At 41.5% G+C, this 18,611-nt stretch overlaps 1 non-coding gene across 1 annotated transcript; it reads right to left on the bottom strand.

Moving 5' to 3' along the window:
* Positions 1-16,131: 16,131 nt before the first annotated feature.
* Positions 16,132-16,239, bottom strand: LOC112719331 (small nucleolar RNA R71). Its single transcript, XR_003161637.1, has one exon. It is a non-coding gene; the product is annotated as a small nucleolar RNA R71 (small nucleolar RNA).
* Positions 16,240-18,611: the final 2,372 nt, after the last annotated feature.

Raw genomic sequence — 18,611 nt, 5'->3', positions numbered from 1 at the left:
GTGGGTTTGGGAGGGAAATGGGTTTGAATTTTTGAAGGTGGGTGGGGTTTTTGGGGAAGGGTTAAGGAAGTGATTGGTGAAAGGCATTTGGGGAAGAGATATGGAGGTGATTGGTGAAGGGTATTTGCGGAAGAGTGTTGTGGAGAGGTGTGAAGAGGAGAAAGAATGAGTTGAGATTGGTGGGGATCCTTTGGGGTCCACAGATCCTGAGGGGTCAAGGAATTCTCATCCCTACTCCAATTGGGCGTTCACAACGCCTTAGAGTGCAGTTCTGGCGTTTAAACCCCAGTCTACTGTCCTGTTCTGGCGTTTAAATGCCATCTTTCTTCCTATTCTGGCGTCTAAACGCCAGTTTGTTCCCTTGTTTAGGCATTTAAATGCCAGTCTGGTGCCCTATTTTGGCGTTTAAACGCCCAGAAAGGTGTCAGATTGGGCGTTTAAATGCCCATTTTGCTACTGATGCTGGCAGAAATTAGCGAATTAAAAATTATTAAGATATATATACGTTGCAAGTATAGTTCTTAACTCGCCAGAAATCCACTTATGAATTTAGAAAGGTGTCACAGAAATTCAAAATTAAAATACTGGGAGTATGAATCCCAGGTCGTCTCCCAACGAGTTATAGAAAAGTGTGCAATTTTATTAATCAGATATTTTCAAAAAGGGTTAAGTTGAGTAAACAGGAAATTAAATTGGAGAATTTGAATAATGTAAATAAAAGCCTTGACTGGGAGTTGATTAGTTGGAAGCCCCCAGCGAATTCTGCAGATTATGTAGATCGCGCATGTCACGCGATCGCGTCATCCATGCGGACGCGTCATTCGCATTTTTCCCTGCCACGCGTTCGCATCGTCCATGCTTCTGCGTCACTTGTGCTTTTCCAGTCCGCGCGGTCGCGTGAGCCATGCGGCTGCGTCACTGCGATTTCTCCTCTTTCGCACGAATGCGTGAGCCATGCGGCCGCGTCACTTCTCGCTGGTTATCTCCACAATTTCTCGTGTTCCTTCCATTTTTGCTAGCTTCCTTTCCAATCTCCAACTCATTCATGCCCTATAAAGCTTGAAACACTTAACACACAAATTACCGCATCGAATGGAATAAAGGAGAATTAAAATGCATAAGTAAAAGTCTCTAGGAAGCAGTTTTCAATCATGTAATAATTTCAGGAAGGAAATATAATTGCATGCTAAATTAATGAATAAGTGGGTAAGGATCATGATAAAACCACACAATGTAAACCATAAAATAGTGGTTTATCAACCTCCCCACACTTAAACATTAGCATGTCCTCATGCTTAATTGAAGGAGATAAGAGAAATAAGTATGAACATGTAGAAACTCATGCAATGCAATGCAACTTATATATATGAATGCAACTATATGATTCTTGCCCACTTGATCAAAAGTAAATAAGCTCTTCAAAATAATTGCAAATCAAATTCCACTAATTCTATCATTATACAGTAAGATAGATAAAAGTGCAAGGAGATAGCTCATGAAAGCAGGGAACATGGAAATTCAAGCATTGAACCCTCACTGATGATGTATGTACATTCTAATTTCTCTAGTGTATAGGGTAATCACTCTATCCTTCTCTAATCATGCTCTCTAACTTTTGTTCTTCTCCTAAACAATCAACAACAGTTTATATACCAATGCAAACATCATGAGGTCTTTTCAAGGTTGTAATGGGGCCAAGGTAAGGGTAGGGATACATATATGGTTAAGTTAGCTTATAAATTGAATCTTTAATTAACCCAAGCTTTAACCCAACCTATATATTTTATATAACCTTAGAATTCATACATAGCTACCTAGAATTCCCTTTTACATTCCATACTCATGTATCAATTTTTTTTTATTTTATTATATGTACATTGATCTTTGAATTCTTAATTCAGCATTGGGGTAATTTTGTCCCCTTATTTATTTATTGATTTTTTTTAATATAGACATAAAAATAAACATAGCTTATCAATGCAGATAGATTTTTAATTCTTATAGTTTCACTGAGTAGGTATCCAAATTCCCATGGTATTATCATGACACATTCCCTTAATAACTTTTGTTCCCATAATTTCCCATACTTAACTAGCATACACAATTCTATCTTAAACTAACCAAAGATTTAATTTGGGATATACAATTGTTTTTCCGCTTAAGGCTAGTAATATGGTAAAATATAGAACAAATGGGATTTAAAGGCTCAAAGTGGTTAATAAAGGTAATTGAAAAGGGTAGGCTTAATTTGGATAAGTGAGTTTAACCAAATAATGGCCTCAATCATATGCAAGCATACAAACATAATAAATATTGGACATATAAGATGAAACAAAATATAGATTACAATCATAGAGAAGTAAACACACAAGAATAAAATAATTATGGTTAAATAATGTAACCATGCATAAAGGCTCAAATCTTCACAGGTTGTGTGTTCTTTAGCTCAAAAATCATGTTCCAAATACAACGTCAAGCAGATTTATCATAAAAAAAAATTTTAAATTAAAATTAGTGAAATTTTGTTCCAAAGATAGAGTCTTAGAAGAAACTTATTGTCTTTTCAATCAAGTAGAATATGCATGCAACTAACCTATTACTATGTAATTTATCCTATTCTAAAAGAAAGAAAAACTAACTGAATATCCTAATTTATTGGTGTTTAGGGAAGAAAAATTACCAACTCCGCCTATGTTACACTTGCGGTACATAGCCGGTCCCAAGCCCGGATAAAGGAGGAGGGTTGTGTTAGGTCTTCGGCAACCAACGTAAAAATATAGCCGAACCCCCCATGACATGAATCAAAGACATTATTGCGCTAAAGCTAGGTCGTTACCCGGAAGTAACGCGCCGTATGGCTCGAGTACGGTGTCAAAGCAAGAGCCGCTGCATCGGTGCCCGGATGTAGTGTTAAATGAGCAAGGGTTCTCGCGTTTTCGTGAACGGACGAGGGTAAATAAGCTAGTTCACAAAGGAAAAGGTAAAGGTCGAAGCGACAAAAGGTTGAGATTTGGGACATGGAACATAGGCACTCTAACAGGAAAGTCCATGGAGGTGGTGGATACCATGATAAGGAGGAAGATTAACATTATGTGCCTACAAGAAACGAAATGGGTTGGTGCAAAGGCTAGGGAGTTGGATTCTTCTGGTTTCAAACTTTGGTATACAGGAAAGGTAAAGAATAGGAATGGAGTTGGAATAATTGTGGATAAGCAGTGGAAGAAGGACGTAGTTGATGTCAAGAGGGTGGGAGATCGGATCATCTCTATCAAACTTGTGGTGGAGGGAGGTGCTTTTCATGTGATTAGCGCCTATGCACCGCAAGTGGGTTCGGACGAACAACACAAGATAAGGTTTTGGGAGGATCTAGAGAGTTTAGTTCAAGGCATATCTTTGGGAGATAAGATTTTCTTAGGAGGAGATTTAAATGGCCATGTTGGGAGAGAAGTGACTGGATATGGGAGTATTCACGGAGGCCATGGTTTCGGGGTGATCAATGCCGAGGGTAAAACTATTTTGGACTTTTCCTCAACTTTTGATCTTCTCATCGCAAATACATGTTTTAAAAAGAGAGACGAACATCTTATAACCTATAAGAGTGGCATGACAAGCTCTCAAATCGACTTCTTCTTGTTGAGGAGAGTCGACCGGAAATTTTGCATTAACTGTAAAATTATCCCGGGAGAGAGTTTGACAACACAACATAGGGTGCTCGTCATGGATTTTCGCGTTGAGCAAAAGTTGAGGAAAAGACATCATACGAAGAACCCAAGGACGAGGTGGTGGCGGATAAAAGGTGAGGAACAAAGAAGCTTCCTAAGACGGGTAGGAGAAGAGGCAAGGTGGGATGGGAATGGAAGCGCGGAAGAGATGTGGAGGGAGATGGCAGAAGTTATTAGAAAAACAGCAAAAGAAAGTTTTGGTGAATCTAAAGGAATAGGACCAAGAGACAAGGAGTCCTGGTGGTGGAATGCGAGTATACAAGAAAAGATAAAGATAAAAAGAGAATGCTTTAAAGAGTGGTCTTTATGCCGCAATGCAGATAACTGGGAAAAATATAAGGCGGCTAAGAAAGAGGCAAAAGTGGCTGTAAGTGAAGCAAGAACAAGAGCATATGAGGGTCTCTACCAGTCTTTGGACACGAAAGAAGGAGAAAAAGGTATATATAGAATTGCAAAGAGCCGGGAAATAAGAACGAGAGATTTGGATCAGGTTAAGTGCATAAAGGATAAGGATGGAGAGGTGTTGGCTCAAGAGGAGAAGATTAATGAAAGGTGGAAGAGCTACTTCTACGAGTTATTTAATGAGGGACAGAAGACTCTTCCGAGCCTTGGTCGATTATGCACAAGGGAAGAAGATCAAAACTTTGACTACTATCGAAGGATTCGAGACTTCGAGGTAAAAGAGGCTCTAAAGCAGATGAAAAATGGCAGGGCAGTAGGACCTGATAATATCCCGATTGAGGTTTGGAAGGGTCTTGGAGGAAAAGGCATCAACTGGTTAACCAAGCTTTTTAATGAGATTTTAAGGTCAAAGAAGATGCCTGATGAGTGGAGAAAGAGCACCTTGGTACCTATCTACAAGAATAAGGGGGATATACAAAGTTGCGGAAATTATAGAGGGATTAAGCTTATGAGTCATACTATGAAGTTATGGGAAAGGGTGATAGAACGGAGGTTGAGAAAGAGACACAAGTAACAGAGAACCAATTTGGATTTATGCCAGGCAGATCTACCACTGAAGCGATATACCTATTAAGAAGGATGATGGAGAGGTATCGTAGTAATAAAAGGGATCTACACATGGTGTTTATTGATTTGGAAAAAGCGTATGATAGGGTACCAAGGGAGGTCTTATGGAAGGTTTTAGAAAAGAGGAGAGTAAGGATCGCATATATTCGGGCAATTAAAGACATGTATGATGGGGCCACAACTAGTGTGAAGACTCAAGGTGGTGTGACAGAGGAATTTCTTATTGGTATAGGATTACACCAGGGATCATCCTTAAGTCCATACCTTTTCACATTAGTCTTGGAAGTACTCACAGAGCACATCCAAGAGCCTGTGCCATGGTGCATGCTTTTTGCCGATGATATCGTCCTTATGGGAGAGTCAAGGGAAGACCTAAATAAGAAGTTGGAGTTATGGAGAGAAGCTCTAGAAGTGTATGGTCTGTGCATAAGCCGTAGCAAGACGGAATATATGGAATGTAAGTTCAGTCTGAGAAGGGAAAACTCCAATATAGAGGTGAAAATTGGAGAGAACACCTTACGAAAAGTTAAAAGTTTTAAGTATCTTGGGTGCATCATACAGGATAATGGAGAGATTGAACATGATGTAAATCATAGGATCCAAGCAGGTTGGTCAAAATGGCGGAGTGCATCTGGTTTTATATGCGACAAAAAAGTGCCTTTAAAACTTAAAGGTAAATTCTATCGCACCGCTATAAGACCGGCTATGCTGTATGGTACGGCGTGTTGGGCGGCTAAAGGAGAGCACGAACATAAGCTGAGTGTGGCAGAGATGAAGATGTTGAGATGGATGAGTGGTCACACGCGATTGGATAAAATAAGGAATGAAGATATAAGGGAGAGAGTTGGAGTAGCACCCATTGTGGAAAAGATGGTTGAATCGCATCTTAGGTGGTTTGGACATGTGAGAAGAAGACCGATAGAACATCCAGTCAGGAGGGTGGATGAGATGGAAGATGGACAAAGGGCGAAAGGCAGAGGAAGACCTAAGAAGACCATCCATGAGGTGGTCAAACGAGATCTACATGTAAACGGTCTCTCTGTAGACATGATACATGACAGAGCACAATGGCGTCGTTTGATTCATGTAGCCGACCCCACTTAGTGGGATAAGGCTTTGTTGTTGTTGTTTGTTGTTGTTAGGGAAGAAAAATTACCTCCGGAAGTCAGGTACTAACCGACCTCCCAACACTTAAGGATTGGCACCGTCCTCGGTGCCATCTGTCAGGAACAGTGGTGGGCTGGTGGCAGTGTCTCCACAGTCGGGACCGTCGTGGCTCCCTGTGCTGGTGAAGGAAGTGGAGTCCGGAGTGCCTGGATCATCATCGGGTCTGTGATTGCCTGTGAGGAGCTCTTGAGGTGTTTGAAACGGCGTTGGTTGCGGCGCTCTCAGAGCTTTGCTTTCTTATCTTGTTGGTCCAACCGCTTCAGTATTTGATGCAGCAGCTGACTAGTAGATGGTGGAGGAACTGCAGCATCCTCGGTGGACTGGCTGGTAGTGGCAAGTGGTGGCCTGAGATATCTCCTGTTAGGGACATACTGATCATCCAATGGAAGAATGGCTTTGGTGTCTCCAGCTCTGTAGGAGGCTCCGGCTACTGAGATAAGATCAGAGACCAAGGCAGGGAAAGGTAGGTTGCCCGTGATCTGCACATGTTCCATAGCATTCCGGATATGTCTTGGTAAATTAAGAGGCTGGTCTGTGAGGATGCACCATAGAAGAACGGCCATGTCTGCGGTGAAGGAGGACTCATGAGTACTCGGAAAGACGTAATGGGACATAATATGTGCCCATACGTGGGCCTCTAAGGTAAGTGCAGAAGCCGAGATTCCGTTAGGACGGGAACGATGGTATCCGAAGATCCATTTGCTGCCAGGTTGAGCGATAACCCTGAGAACAGCGTCCCAATCAAAGGTGTATGCCTGGCGCTTGATTGCGGCTTTTTGAAAAGCGTTCAACCCTTTCGGAGCAGGGGGAAGATCTAAGGCTTGCTGAATGGCCTCTTCTGTAATCGGGACTTGCTTCTAGCGTAAATAAACTGACTGCAGAGTCGGTAGGTGGAAGCTGGAGTACAACTCAACAACCCAAGAAAGATTAACCTGTCGTGGCTATCTCTGTAAGAATCCCCAATGTCTTTGTGCAATTTGTGGCTCAACAAATTTAGCAATACGAGGCAGAAGGATAAGAAGGTGTTCATTGTTGTAATTTTGAGTTGCCAGAATAGGAAACATCTGCTCACAGTAGTGATTTGGGAATCTTGCAGTGTCCTTGGCTGGGAAGGCTCTCTCCTTTTCATCAACCTTGATAATCCTTTTAATTCTTTTTGTTGAGGGCTTGACTGCAGTTGAAGAAGGCTCTGCCACTAATGATCTTTTCGTTCCTTTCCTTGCGGTGGGTTTAGTGGTAGCTTTCTCTTTGCCTTTCTTGGTGGCCATTCTGAAAAAGGGATGAGAAAGTAAGTTAAATGAAAAGAGATAGACCAAGGAAGGGAATTTAATGAGTGATAAGCAATGCACGATAAAGATGAATGAAATAAACACATGGTCATGACAACATGTGAAGAGATCAATAAATGGAATAGAATGAGTGCACGATAGGGACGTAGATGCAAGATGTTTATTGGCATGCCGGCAAGGGCATGAGTAGCATAGATCAAGCATCACTTCGTAACAAACTATCGCCTATGTATTGACAATTAAATTTAATGAATAAAATAGTAAAGGGAATTTGTGAAAAGCAAGCATTGAATAGTAGAGTAGGATAATGTAGAAAAGTGCATAAGGTCACATGGGCTTGTTCACAAACACATAGCATGCATGGTAAATAATCCAATGAAAAATAATAATTTGAACATGCAAGCAACCCTTTGTTAAAATATAATTGCCAAACAATTATGAAACAATCCACAATGACCAAATAAATTTCCAACGCCAAAAAAGAAAAAAAAAGAAAGAAAAAGAAAACACATGCAAGAAAGTAAAAAGAAAGAGAAAGGAAGAAGAAAACATAAATTAGGACGGGGAAGAGAGAGAGTGAAAGGTGAGATAGAAGGAAGAAGGGGGAAGGAAGAAATAAGGAGGGAAAAGTAGGATTTGGAGAAGAAAAAGATAAGATATTTTGGCAACTTAGGTTGAGCTGTGCGGCGCAAGCGACGCGGCCGCGTGGGGCACGTGTTCGCGTGATTGCACTTTAATTCAATTGACGCTGTCGCGTCGGTCACGCGGTCGCGTGACCCATGTTATGCTTCTGGCGCGAGTGCAGCCTCGTGCCTCCACAACTCTCTGTTCGAATTTATATATTTGGCAAATTTGGGGTGACGCGATCGCCTGGGGCATGCGATCGTGTGAGTGGGCTTCAGAAAGGAATGACGCGGATGCGTCGGTGACGCGGTCGCGTGATAGGGATTGTGCGTCCAGCACTAATCCAGCACCACTCTCGCACAATAATTCGTTGTGCACCCTTTTTACGTCAAAAATCAGGGCACGCGGCTGCGTAGGGCACGCGGTCGCGTGGGAGCCCATTATTCCCATGTGACACGGATGCATCAGTGACGCGGTCGCGTGGGACGATTTGTGCCACTGGCACGCCTCCATCCACGCTCCAGCGTGACTTTCTGTTCGTTTTTATTTTCTCCCTTCTCCTTTCGACGCGGACGCGTCGTTGATGCAGTCGCGTTGCATGGCATTTTTTTTTGTGAAATAAAAGTATGTAAATGCAGATGCACGAAAGTACTGATAAAGAGAAGAGTTATTGAATAGGAAAAACTAAAAATAACGAAAAGAACGATCATACCATGGTGGGTTGTCTCCCACCTAGCACTTTGCTTTAACGTCCGTAAGTTGGACGCTCCGCTAGCTCAATCTTCTGCTATGTGGGGATCTTCCAAGAGGAAGATCTCAAGCTCTTTGTTTTTCTGCATCTTCTCACCATGGTACAGCTTCAGGTGTTGTCCATTAACTTTGATAAGTTCAGAGCTTGAAGGATGGCTTTGGTGATAAACTCCATATGGTTCGGCCTTCTCTACTCTGTATGGACCTTCCCATCTTGATCTCAACTTGCCTGGCATGAGCCTCAGTCAAGATTTGTAAAGGAGGACTAAATCCCCAGGTTGGAACTCTTTTCTCTTGATGTGCTGATCATGTACAGCCTTCATCTTCTCCTTGTATATTCTTGAGTTCTCATAAGCTTCTAGGCGAAGGCTCTCCAGTTCTTGCAGTTGCAACTTCCTTTCAGCTCCGACGTTCTCAATTTCCAGGTTGCACTCCTTGACTGCCCAAAAGGCTCTATGCTCTACTTTAACTGGAAGATGACAAGCTTTTCCATAAACTTAGCAGAAAGGACTCATCCCAATGGGTGTTTTATATGCTGTCCTATATGCCCATAGTGCATCTTGTAGCCTGGTGTCCAGTCTTTTCTATGAGGTTTGACTATCTTCTGCAAGATACGCTTTATCTCTCTGTTTGACACCTCGGCTTGCCCATTGGTCTGAGGATGGTATGCTGTTGCAACCTTATGAATTATGCCATGCTTCTTCATTAATCCTGTTAGTCTCCTGTTACAAAAATGGGTGCCTTGATCGCTCACGATTGCTCGTGGTGATCCAAAGCGGCAAATAATATGGTTTCTCACAAAGGAAACAACAGTGTTAGCTTTATCAGTGCGGGTAGGAATTGCTTTCACCCATTTGGAAAGGTAATCCACAGCTAACAATATATAAAAATAATCATTAGAATTTGGAAATGGACCTATGAAGTCAATGCCCCAAACATAAAAAATTTCACAAAAAAAGCATGATTTGTTGAGGCATCTCATCCCTCCTAGATATATTACCAAATTTTTGGCATGGGAGACAAGATTTACAAAACTCAGCAGCGTCTCTAAAAAGAGTAGGCCACCAGAATCCACAGTCTAAGATCTTTCTAGCTGTTCTTTGAAGGCCAAAATGTCCTCCACTCTCAGATGAGTGACACGCCTCTAGAATGGACTAGAATTCTGATAGAGGCACACAACGTCTAATTACCTGATCAGCACCACATCTTCATAAATATAGGTCATCCCATATGTAATATTTAGACTCGCTTTTCAGCTTGTCTCTTTGATGCTTAGAAAAGTTTGGAGGAAATGTGCGGCTAACTAGATAATTAGCTATAGGTGCGTACCAAGGGACTACCTCAGATACTGCTTGCAGGTTATCAAATGGAAAATTATCATCTATAGGAATAGAATCATCCTTAATGTGCTAAAGGCGACTAAAGTGGTCTGCCACTAGATTCTGGTTACCACTCATATCCTTTATTTCTAAATCAAATTCTTGTAATAGCAGTATCCAACGTATGAGCCTTGGTTTGGACTCCTTTTTAGCTAATAGATACTTTAAAGCTGCATGGTCCGAATACACTACTACTCTAGTACCAAGTAAATAAGCTCGGAATTTATCCAGAGCAAAAACAATAGCAAGAAGCTCTTTCTCAGTAGTAGTATAATTGGACTGGGCAGTGTCTAAAGTCTTAGATGTATAAGCAATAACAAAAGGATCTTTACCTTCATGCAGAGCCAGCGCTGCTCCTACTGCATGGTTGGAAGCATCGCACATGATTTCAAACGGCTGGCTCCAGTCTGGTCCTCTCACAATTGGAGCTTGAGTCAGGTCGGTCTTCAGCTTATCAAACGCTTGTTTGCAATCCTCACTGAACTCGAACTCAAATAATCTGGTCACTTAATTCTTGACAACCTCTAAAATAGTGGGGTTCAATCTTCTTTGGGGTTGATGAACAGGTCTTGCTCCTTCTTCTAAAAATATCCTGTGCTCACAAACTTGAGTATTTATGCCTACTATGTCTGTTAAACTCTACCCAATTGCTTTCTTGTGCCTCCTCAGCACACTAAGTAATTGTTCTTCCTGCTAAGAAGTGAGGTCCTGTGCAATGATAACTGGAAACTTCTGCTTGTCCTCGAGGTAAGCATATTTGAGGTGTGGAGGGAGGGGTTTCGATTCTAACTTCTGGTCATGGTATGACTCCGGATTATCTGGAACTGGTGGCAGTGGTAGAGTGCCTGCATTGTCCTCGGAATTCCCCACACTTGGACCTTGTTCTATGTACTTATCTTCAAACTCTTCTTGGTGAACTTCAGCTACGGTTTCATCTATGATGTCACACTGGAAGATAGAACGATCTTCTGGAGGATGCTTCATCGCTCCATTTAGATTGAAGCTTACTACTCGGCCATCTATTTCAAAAGAGTATGTGCCTGCTAAAGCATCTAATTTGAACTTCGAGGTCTTCAAGAAAGGTCTTCGGAGTAGTATTGATGATGGCTTCTCTGAGTCATTTTGGGGCATCTCCAAGATGTAAAAATCAATGGGGAAAGTGAGACCTTTTATGCCCACCAATACGTCTTCAGCAACTCCAGCCACTGTAATAATACTTTTATCTGCTAACACAAAACGAGCTGCCGACCTCTTTAAGGGAGGGAGCCTCAAAACATCATATACAGAAAAAGGCATTATACTAACACATGCTCCTAAATCACACATGCAGTCAGAAAATATCACACCTCCAATGGTACAGTTAACCATGCATGGACCTGGATCACTATATTTTTCAGGTATATTTCCCATTAAAGCAGATATAGAACTTCCTAAAGGGATAGTTTCTAATTCATTAATTTTGTCTTTAAGTATGCACAAATCTTTTAGAAAATTTGCATATTTATGTACCTATTGAATGACATAAAAAAGGGAAACAGTTACCTCAACCTTTTTGAAAATTTCTACCATTTTGGGATCAGGTTCCAACTGCTTCCTGGGCTTCCTTGCAAGTTGTGGAAATGGAATAGGAACGACGCCCTCTATAGTGTCTGCGCCCTTTGGTGCTTCTTCCTGTGATTTGGCATCTTCTTCTTCAGCCATGTCTTGCATGCTCTTTTCTTCTTCAACATCTTCTGTTTCCACTACCTCTTCAGCTGAGGTGTGTTCAGATGAAGTTGGCTCTTCCTGATTCCTCTCTTGCAATGTGATTCCGGACCTTAGAGTGATGGCATTAATACCACCCTTTTGGTTGGGTAATGGTTGAGAGGGGAGTCCATCAGAGCTTGAGGACTGGTTGTTGGAGTGGTTCATTGATCCAATTTGTGAGACAAGGGCTTGCAAAGTAGAATTCAAACCATTCAGAGTAGAAGTAAGGTTGTTTTCCATGGCCTGTTGTCTCCGATCAATGGCTTGTAGTAATTCATCATTAGGAGATGAAGAAGGGTGGTGCGCGAAATTGTGAACAATACTTTTTCACAACTCTCATAATCCCCGGTCATGAACCCCAAAAACTTGGTGTTCAATACCATGGCATTACACAACTTCGCACAACTAACCAGCAAGTGCACTGGGTCGTTGATGAGCGGATAATTTGTATGCTTTTTGGCATTGTTTTTAGTATGTTTTTGGTATGATATAGTTAGTTTTTAGTATATTTTTATTGGTTTTTAGTTAAAATTCACTTTTCTGGACTTCACTATGAGTTTGTGTGTTTTTCTGTGATTTCAGGTATTTTCTGGCTGAAATTGAGGGACCTGAGCAAAAATCTTATTCAGAGACTAAAATGGACTGCAAATGCTGTTGGATTCTGACCTCCCTGCACTCGAAGTGAATTTTCTGGAGCTACAGAAGCCCAATTGGCGCGCTCTCAACGGCGTTGGAAAGTAGACATCCTGGGCTTTCGCGCAATATATGATAGTCCATACTTTGCCCAAGATTTGATGGCCCAAACCGGCGTTCAAAGTCACCTTCAAGATTTCCAGCGTTAAACGCCGGAACTGGCACCCAAATGGGAGTTAAACGCCCAAACTGGCACTAAAGCTGGCGTTTAACTCCAAGAAGAGTCTCTGCACGAAATTTCTTCATTGCTCAGCCCAAGCACACACCAAGTGGGCCCGGAAGTGGATTTTTATGTCATTTACTCATTTCTGTAAACCTTAGGCTACTAGTTTTCTATAAGTAGGACCTTTTACTATTGTATTAGAGGTCTTTCGATCATTGGAACTTTTTGATCATGTTTTTATGATTGAACCCTCTTTGGGAGGCTGGCCATTCGGCCATGCCTAGACTTTGTTCTTATGTATTTTCAACGGTGGAGTTTCTACACACCATAGATTAAGGTGTGGAGCTCTGCTGTACCTCGAGTATTAATGCAATTACTATTGTTCTTCCATTCAATTCCACTTGTTCTTGTTCTAAGATATCACTTGTTCTTCAACTTGATGAATGTGATGATCCGTGACACTCATCATCATTCTCACCCATGAACAAAGTGACTGACAACCACTCTTGTTCTACAAGCATAAGAGGCTCTAGTGAATATCTCTTGGATTCCTGATTGCACGATGCATGGTTGATCGCCTGACAACCGAGTGCTCGTCTGACAAACGAGCCAACCATTCCATGAGATCAGAGTCTTCGTGGTATAGGCGAGAACTGATGGCAGCATTCAAGAGAATCCGGAAGGTCTAACCTTGTCTGTGGTATTCTGAGTAGGATTCAATGACTGAGTGACTGTGACGTGCTTCAAACTCCTGAAGGCGGGGCGTTAGTGACAGACGCAAAAGAATCATTGGATTCTATTCCGACCTGATTGAGAACCGACAGATGAATTCCGCTATGCTGTGACAGAGCATATGCAATCGCTTTCACTGAGAGGATGGGAGGTAGCCACTGACAACGGTGAAACCCTTGCTTGAGCTTGCCATGGAAAGGAATAAGAAGGATTGGATGAAGACAGTAGGAAAGCAGAGAGACGGAAGGGAAGGCATCTTCATGCGCTTATCTGAAGTTCCCACCAATGAATTACATAAGTATCTCTATCTTTACCTTTGTGTTATTTTCGTTCATCACCATTACCATTTGAGTTTGCCTGACTAAGATTTACAAGATGACCATAGCTTGCTTCAATACTAACAATCTCCGTGGGATCGATCCTTACTCGCGTAAGGTTTATTACTTGGACGACCCAGTGCACTTGCTGGTTAGTTGTGCGAAGTTGTGTAATGCCATGGTTTTGAGCTACCAAGTTTTTGGGGTTCATGACCGGGGATTATGAGAGTTGTGAAAAAGTATTGTTCACAATTTCGCGCACCAAGTTTTTGGCGCCGTTGCCGGGGATTGTTCAAGTTTTGAGCAAGCTTTTGGTAACATCAGTGCCACGATCCGGCAACAACACCAAATTCTTGGCGTTATTACCAGGGATTGTTCAGTTTGGACAACTGACGGTTCATCTTGTTGCTTAGATTAGGTATTTATTTTTTTCGAAATTCTTGAAGATGAATTCTAGAGTTTCATGATGATTTGTTGAAATCTGGCTGGCTGAGAAGCCATGTCTAATCTCATTGGACCGAGGTTTCAACTTATCATCACAAGAGCTTGTTGATGTCTATCAATTTTGCTTTTGGAGCAGTGATCTGCTAAGGCTTGGCTGGCCATTGGCCATGTCTAGTGTTTTGGACCGAAGCTTTCTTTGAGAGCTTGGCTGGCTGTGAAGCCATGTCTAATTCCTGGACCGGAGTCTTAGACTAGCATTGCACTGATTCCTGGAATTCTCATTAAGAATTTTGATATCTTTTTCCACTTAATTTTCGAAAAACACAAAAAAATCAGAAAAATCATAAAATCCAAAAATTTCTTGTTTGAGTTTAGTGTCTCATCTTGAGTTTGGTGTCAATTGCATGCATTCATTCATATGTATTAAGGATTTTTCAAGTAATTCTTGATAATTTTCGTGCTCTGATCTTTGAATTCAATAGACTTGAGTGTTTTGTGTGTCTCATATGCATTTTTATTCTGTTAGTGTCAGTAGTATACAAACTGCTAAGTTTGGTGTCTTGCATGCATTGTTATTTGATTCTTGTTGCATTTTGATTTGTCCTTATTATTAAAAATCCAAAAATATTTTTAATTTGTGTCTTCTCAAGTCAATAATACAAAGAATTGAAGATTCAGAACATACTACAGAGGAATCACACAGAAAAAGCTGGGCATTCAAAAACGCCCAGTGAAGAAGGACAGACTGGCGTTTAAACGCCAGCCAGGGTACCTGGTTGGGCGTTTAACGCCCAAAAGGGTAGCATTTTGGGCGTTAAACGCCAGAATGTGCACCATTCTGGGCGTTTAACGCCAGGATGGCTAGAAGGGAAGATTTTGTTTTCAAATCAAATTTTTTTAGTTTTCAAAATCTTTTCAAAATCAAATCTTTTTCAAATCAATTTTTCAATCAAATCTTTTTCAAAATCAATTTCTTTCCATTTTTAAAGATACTTACTATCAATTAATGATTTGATTCAACATTTCAAATATGTTACCTTTTCTGTTGAGAAAGGTTTAATGTTTGAATCATATCTTTTCTTGTTAGTCAAGTTTTTAATTTTCAAATCAAATCTTTTTAAAATGTTTTTCAAATCATATCTTCTCAATCACATCTTTTTAAAACCAATCATATCTTCTTAACCACATCTTTTTCAAAATAGTTTTCAATCAAATCTTTTTTATTTCGAATTTCAAAATCTTTTTCAAAAATCACTTGATTTCTTTTCCATTTTCATTTTCGAAAATTAAGTAATGTTTTTCAAAAATGTTTTCAAAATTTTCACTTAATTTTCGAAAATCACTTCCCTCCTTCTCACATCCTTCTATTTATGGACTAACACTATCCCTTAATGCAAAATTCGAACTCCATCTCCTTTGACAAGTTCGAATTTTCTACTTCTGTCTTCTACTCTTCTTTTCCTCTGACACTTCAAGGAATCTCTATACTGTGACATAGAGGATTCCACATTTTCTTGTTCTCTTATCTCTCATATGAGCAGGAGCAAAGACAAAGGCATTCTTGTTGAAGCAGATCCTGAACCTGAAAGGACCTTGAAGAGAAAGCTCAGAGAAGCCAAAGCACAACTCTCTTTAGAGCACCTAACCGAATTCTTCAAGGAAGGAGAACACATGGCAGCCGAAAACAACAACAATGCCAACAATGCAAGGAAGGTGCTGGGTGACTTTACTGCACCTACTCCCGACTTCTATGGGAGAAGCATCTCTATCCCTGCCATTGGAGCAAACAACTTTGAGCTTACGCCTCAATTAGTTTCTCTAATGCAACAGAATTGCAAGTTCCATGGACTTCCACTGGAAGATCTTCATCAGTTTTTAGCTGAATTCTTGCAAATCTGTGACACTGTCAAGACTAATGGGGTTGACCCTGAGGTCTACAGACTAATGCTATTCCCTTTTGCTGTAAGAGACAGAGCTAGAACATGGTTGGACTCTCAACCTAAAGAAAGCCTGGACTCTTGGGAAAAGCTAGTCAATGCCTTCTTGGCAAAGTTCTTTCCACCTCAAAAATTGAGTAAGCTCAGAGTGGAAGTCCAAACCTTCAGACAGAAGGAAGGAGAATCCCTCTATGAAGCTTGGGAAAGATACAAACAATTAATCAGAAAGTGCCCTTCTGATATGCTTTCTGAATGGAGCATCATAGGTATTTTCTATGATGGTCTCTCTGAACTGTCCAAGATGTCTTTGGATAGCTCTGCTGGAGGATCTCTTCATCTGAAGAAGACACCTACTGAAGCTTAAGAACTGATTGAAATGGTTGCAAATAACCAATTCATGTACACTTCTGAAAGAAATCCTGTGAACAATGGGACTAGTCAGAAGAAAGGAGTTCTTGAGATTGACACTCTGAATGCCATATTGGCTCAGAATAAAATATTGACCCAACAAGTCAATATGATTTCTCAAAGTCTGTCTGGGATGCAAAATGCACCAAGCAGTACTAAGGAAGCTTCATCTGAGGAAGAAGCATATGATCCTGAGAACCCTTCAATAGAAGAGGTAAATTACATGGGAGAACCCTATGGAAACACCTATAATCCTTCATGGAGGAATCATCCAAATCTTTCATGGAAGGATCAACAGAGACCTCAACAAGGTTTCAATAACAATAATGGTGGAAGAAACAGGTTTAGCAATAGCAAGCCTTTTCCATCATCTTCTCAGCAACAGACAGAGAGCTCTAAGCAGAATACCTCTGACTTAGCAACAATGGTCTCTGATCTAATCAAAACCACTCAAAGTTACATGACTGAAACAAGGTCCTCCATTAGAAACTTGGAAGGACAAGTGGGTCAGCTGAGCAAGAAAATTACTGAACTCCCTCCTAGTACTCTCCCAAGCAATACAGAAGAAAATCCAAAAGGAGAGTGCAAGGCCATCAACATGGCCGAATTCTGGGAGGAAGAAGAGGCAGTGAACGCCACTGAGGAAGGCCTCACTGGGCGTCCACTAACCTCCAATGAGTTCCCCAATGAGGAACCATGGGAATCTGAGGCTCAAAATAAGACCATAGAGATTCCATTGGACTTACTTCTGCCATTCATGAGCTCTGATGAGTATTCTTCCTCTGAAGAGGATGAGTATGTCACTGAAGAGCAAGTTGCTAAATACCTTGGAGCAATCATGAAGTTGAATGACAAGTTATTTGGAAATGAGACTTGGGAGGATGAAGCTCCTTTGCTCACCAAAGAACTGGATAACTTGTCTAGGCAGGAACTGCCTCAAAAGAGACAGGACCCTGGGAAGTTTTAAATACCTTGTACCATAGGCAACATGACCTTTAAGAAGGCCTTGTGTGACTTAGGGTCAAGTGTAAACCTCATGCCTCTCTCTGTAATGGAGAAGTTAGGGATCTCTGAGGTACAAGCTGCAAAAATCTCACTAGAGATGGCAGACAACTCAAGAAAACAAGCCCATGGACTTGTAGAGGATGTTCTGGTTAAGGTTGAAGACCATTACATCCCTACTGATTTCATAGTCCTAGAGACTGGGAAGTGCATGGATGAATCCATCATCCTTGGCAGACCCTTCCTAGCCACAGCAAAGGCTGTGATTGATGTTGATAGAGGAGAGTTGATCATTCAAGTGAATGAAGAATCCTTGGTGTTTAAGGCCCAAGGATATCCCTCTGTCATCATGGAGAGGAAGCATGAAGAGCTTCTCTCAAAGCAGAGCCAAACAGAGCCCCCACAGTCAAACTCTAAGTTTGGTGTTGGGAGGCCACAACCAAACTCTAAGTTTGGTGTTGAACCCCCACATTCAAACTCTAAGTTTGTTGTTGGGAGGTTCCAACATAGCTCTGAGCATTTCTGAGGCTCCATGAGAGTCCTCTGTCAAGCTAATGACAATAAAGAAGCGCTTGTTGGGAGGCAACCCAATGTTATATTTTATCTATTTTATTTTGTTATTTTCTCTTTTTTGTAGGTTGATGATCATAAGAAGTCACAAAATCAATGAAAAAAGCAAAAACAGAATGAAAAACAGGAAGAAAAACAGCACACCCTGGAGGACGCACCCACTGGCGTTTAAACGCCAGTGAGGTTAGCTGTTGGGCGTTTAACGCCCAGTCTGGCACCATTCTGGGCGTTTAACGCCAGAAAGGGGCACCAGACTGGCGTTAAACGCCAGGAAAGGGCTAGAACCTGGCGTTAAACGCCAGAAATGGGCACCAGCCCGGCGTTTAACGCCAGAATTGGCTCAAAACGTGTTTTTGAATGCCATTTGGTGCAGGGATGACTTTTCCTTGACACCTCAGGATATGTGGACCCCACAGGATCCCCACCTACCCTACCACTCTCTCTCGTCTTCACCCATTCACCAATCACCTCAACACCTCTTCCCCAAAAACCCCTCACCTATCAAAACCCATCTTTCTCTTCACCACTCACATCCATCCTTCATAAAACCCCACCTACCTCACCATTCAAATTCAAACCACTTTCCCACCCAAACCCACCCTCAAATGGCCGAACCCTACCCTTCCCCTTCTCCTATAT

Source organism: Arachis hypogaea, chromosome 10, assembly GCF_003086295.3.
Source record: "Arachis hypogaea cultivar Tifrunner chromosome 10, arahy.Tifrunner.gnm2.J5K5, whole genome shotgun sequence".
In the NCBI taxonomy this organism is placed as follows: domain Eukaryota; kingdom Viridiplantae; phylum Streptophyta; class Magnoliopsida; order Fabales; family Fabaceae; genus Arachis; species Arachis hypogaea.
Note: the sequence above shows the minus strand (reverse complement) of the source record. Positions and strands in the feature narration are given on the sequence as shown.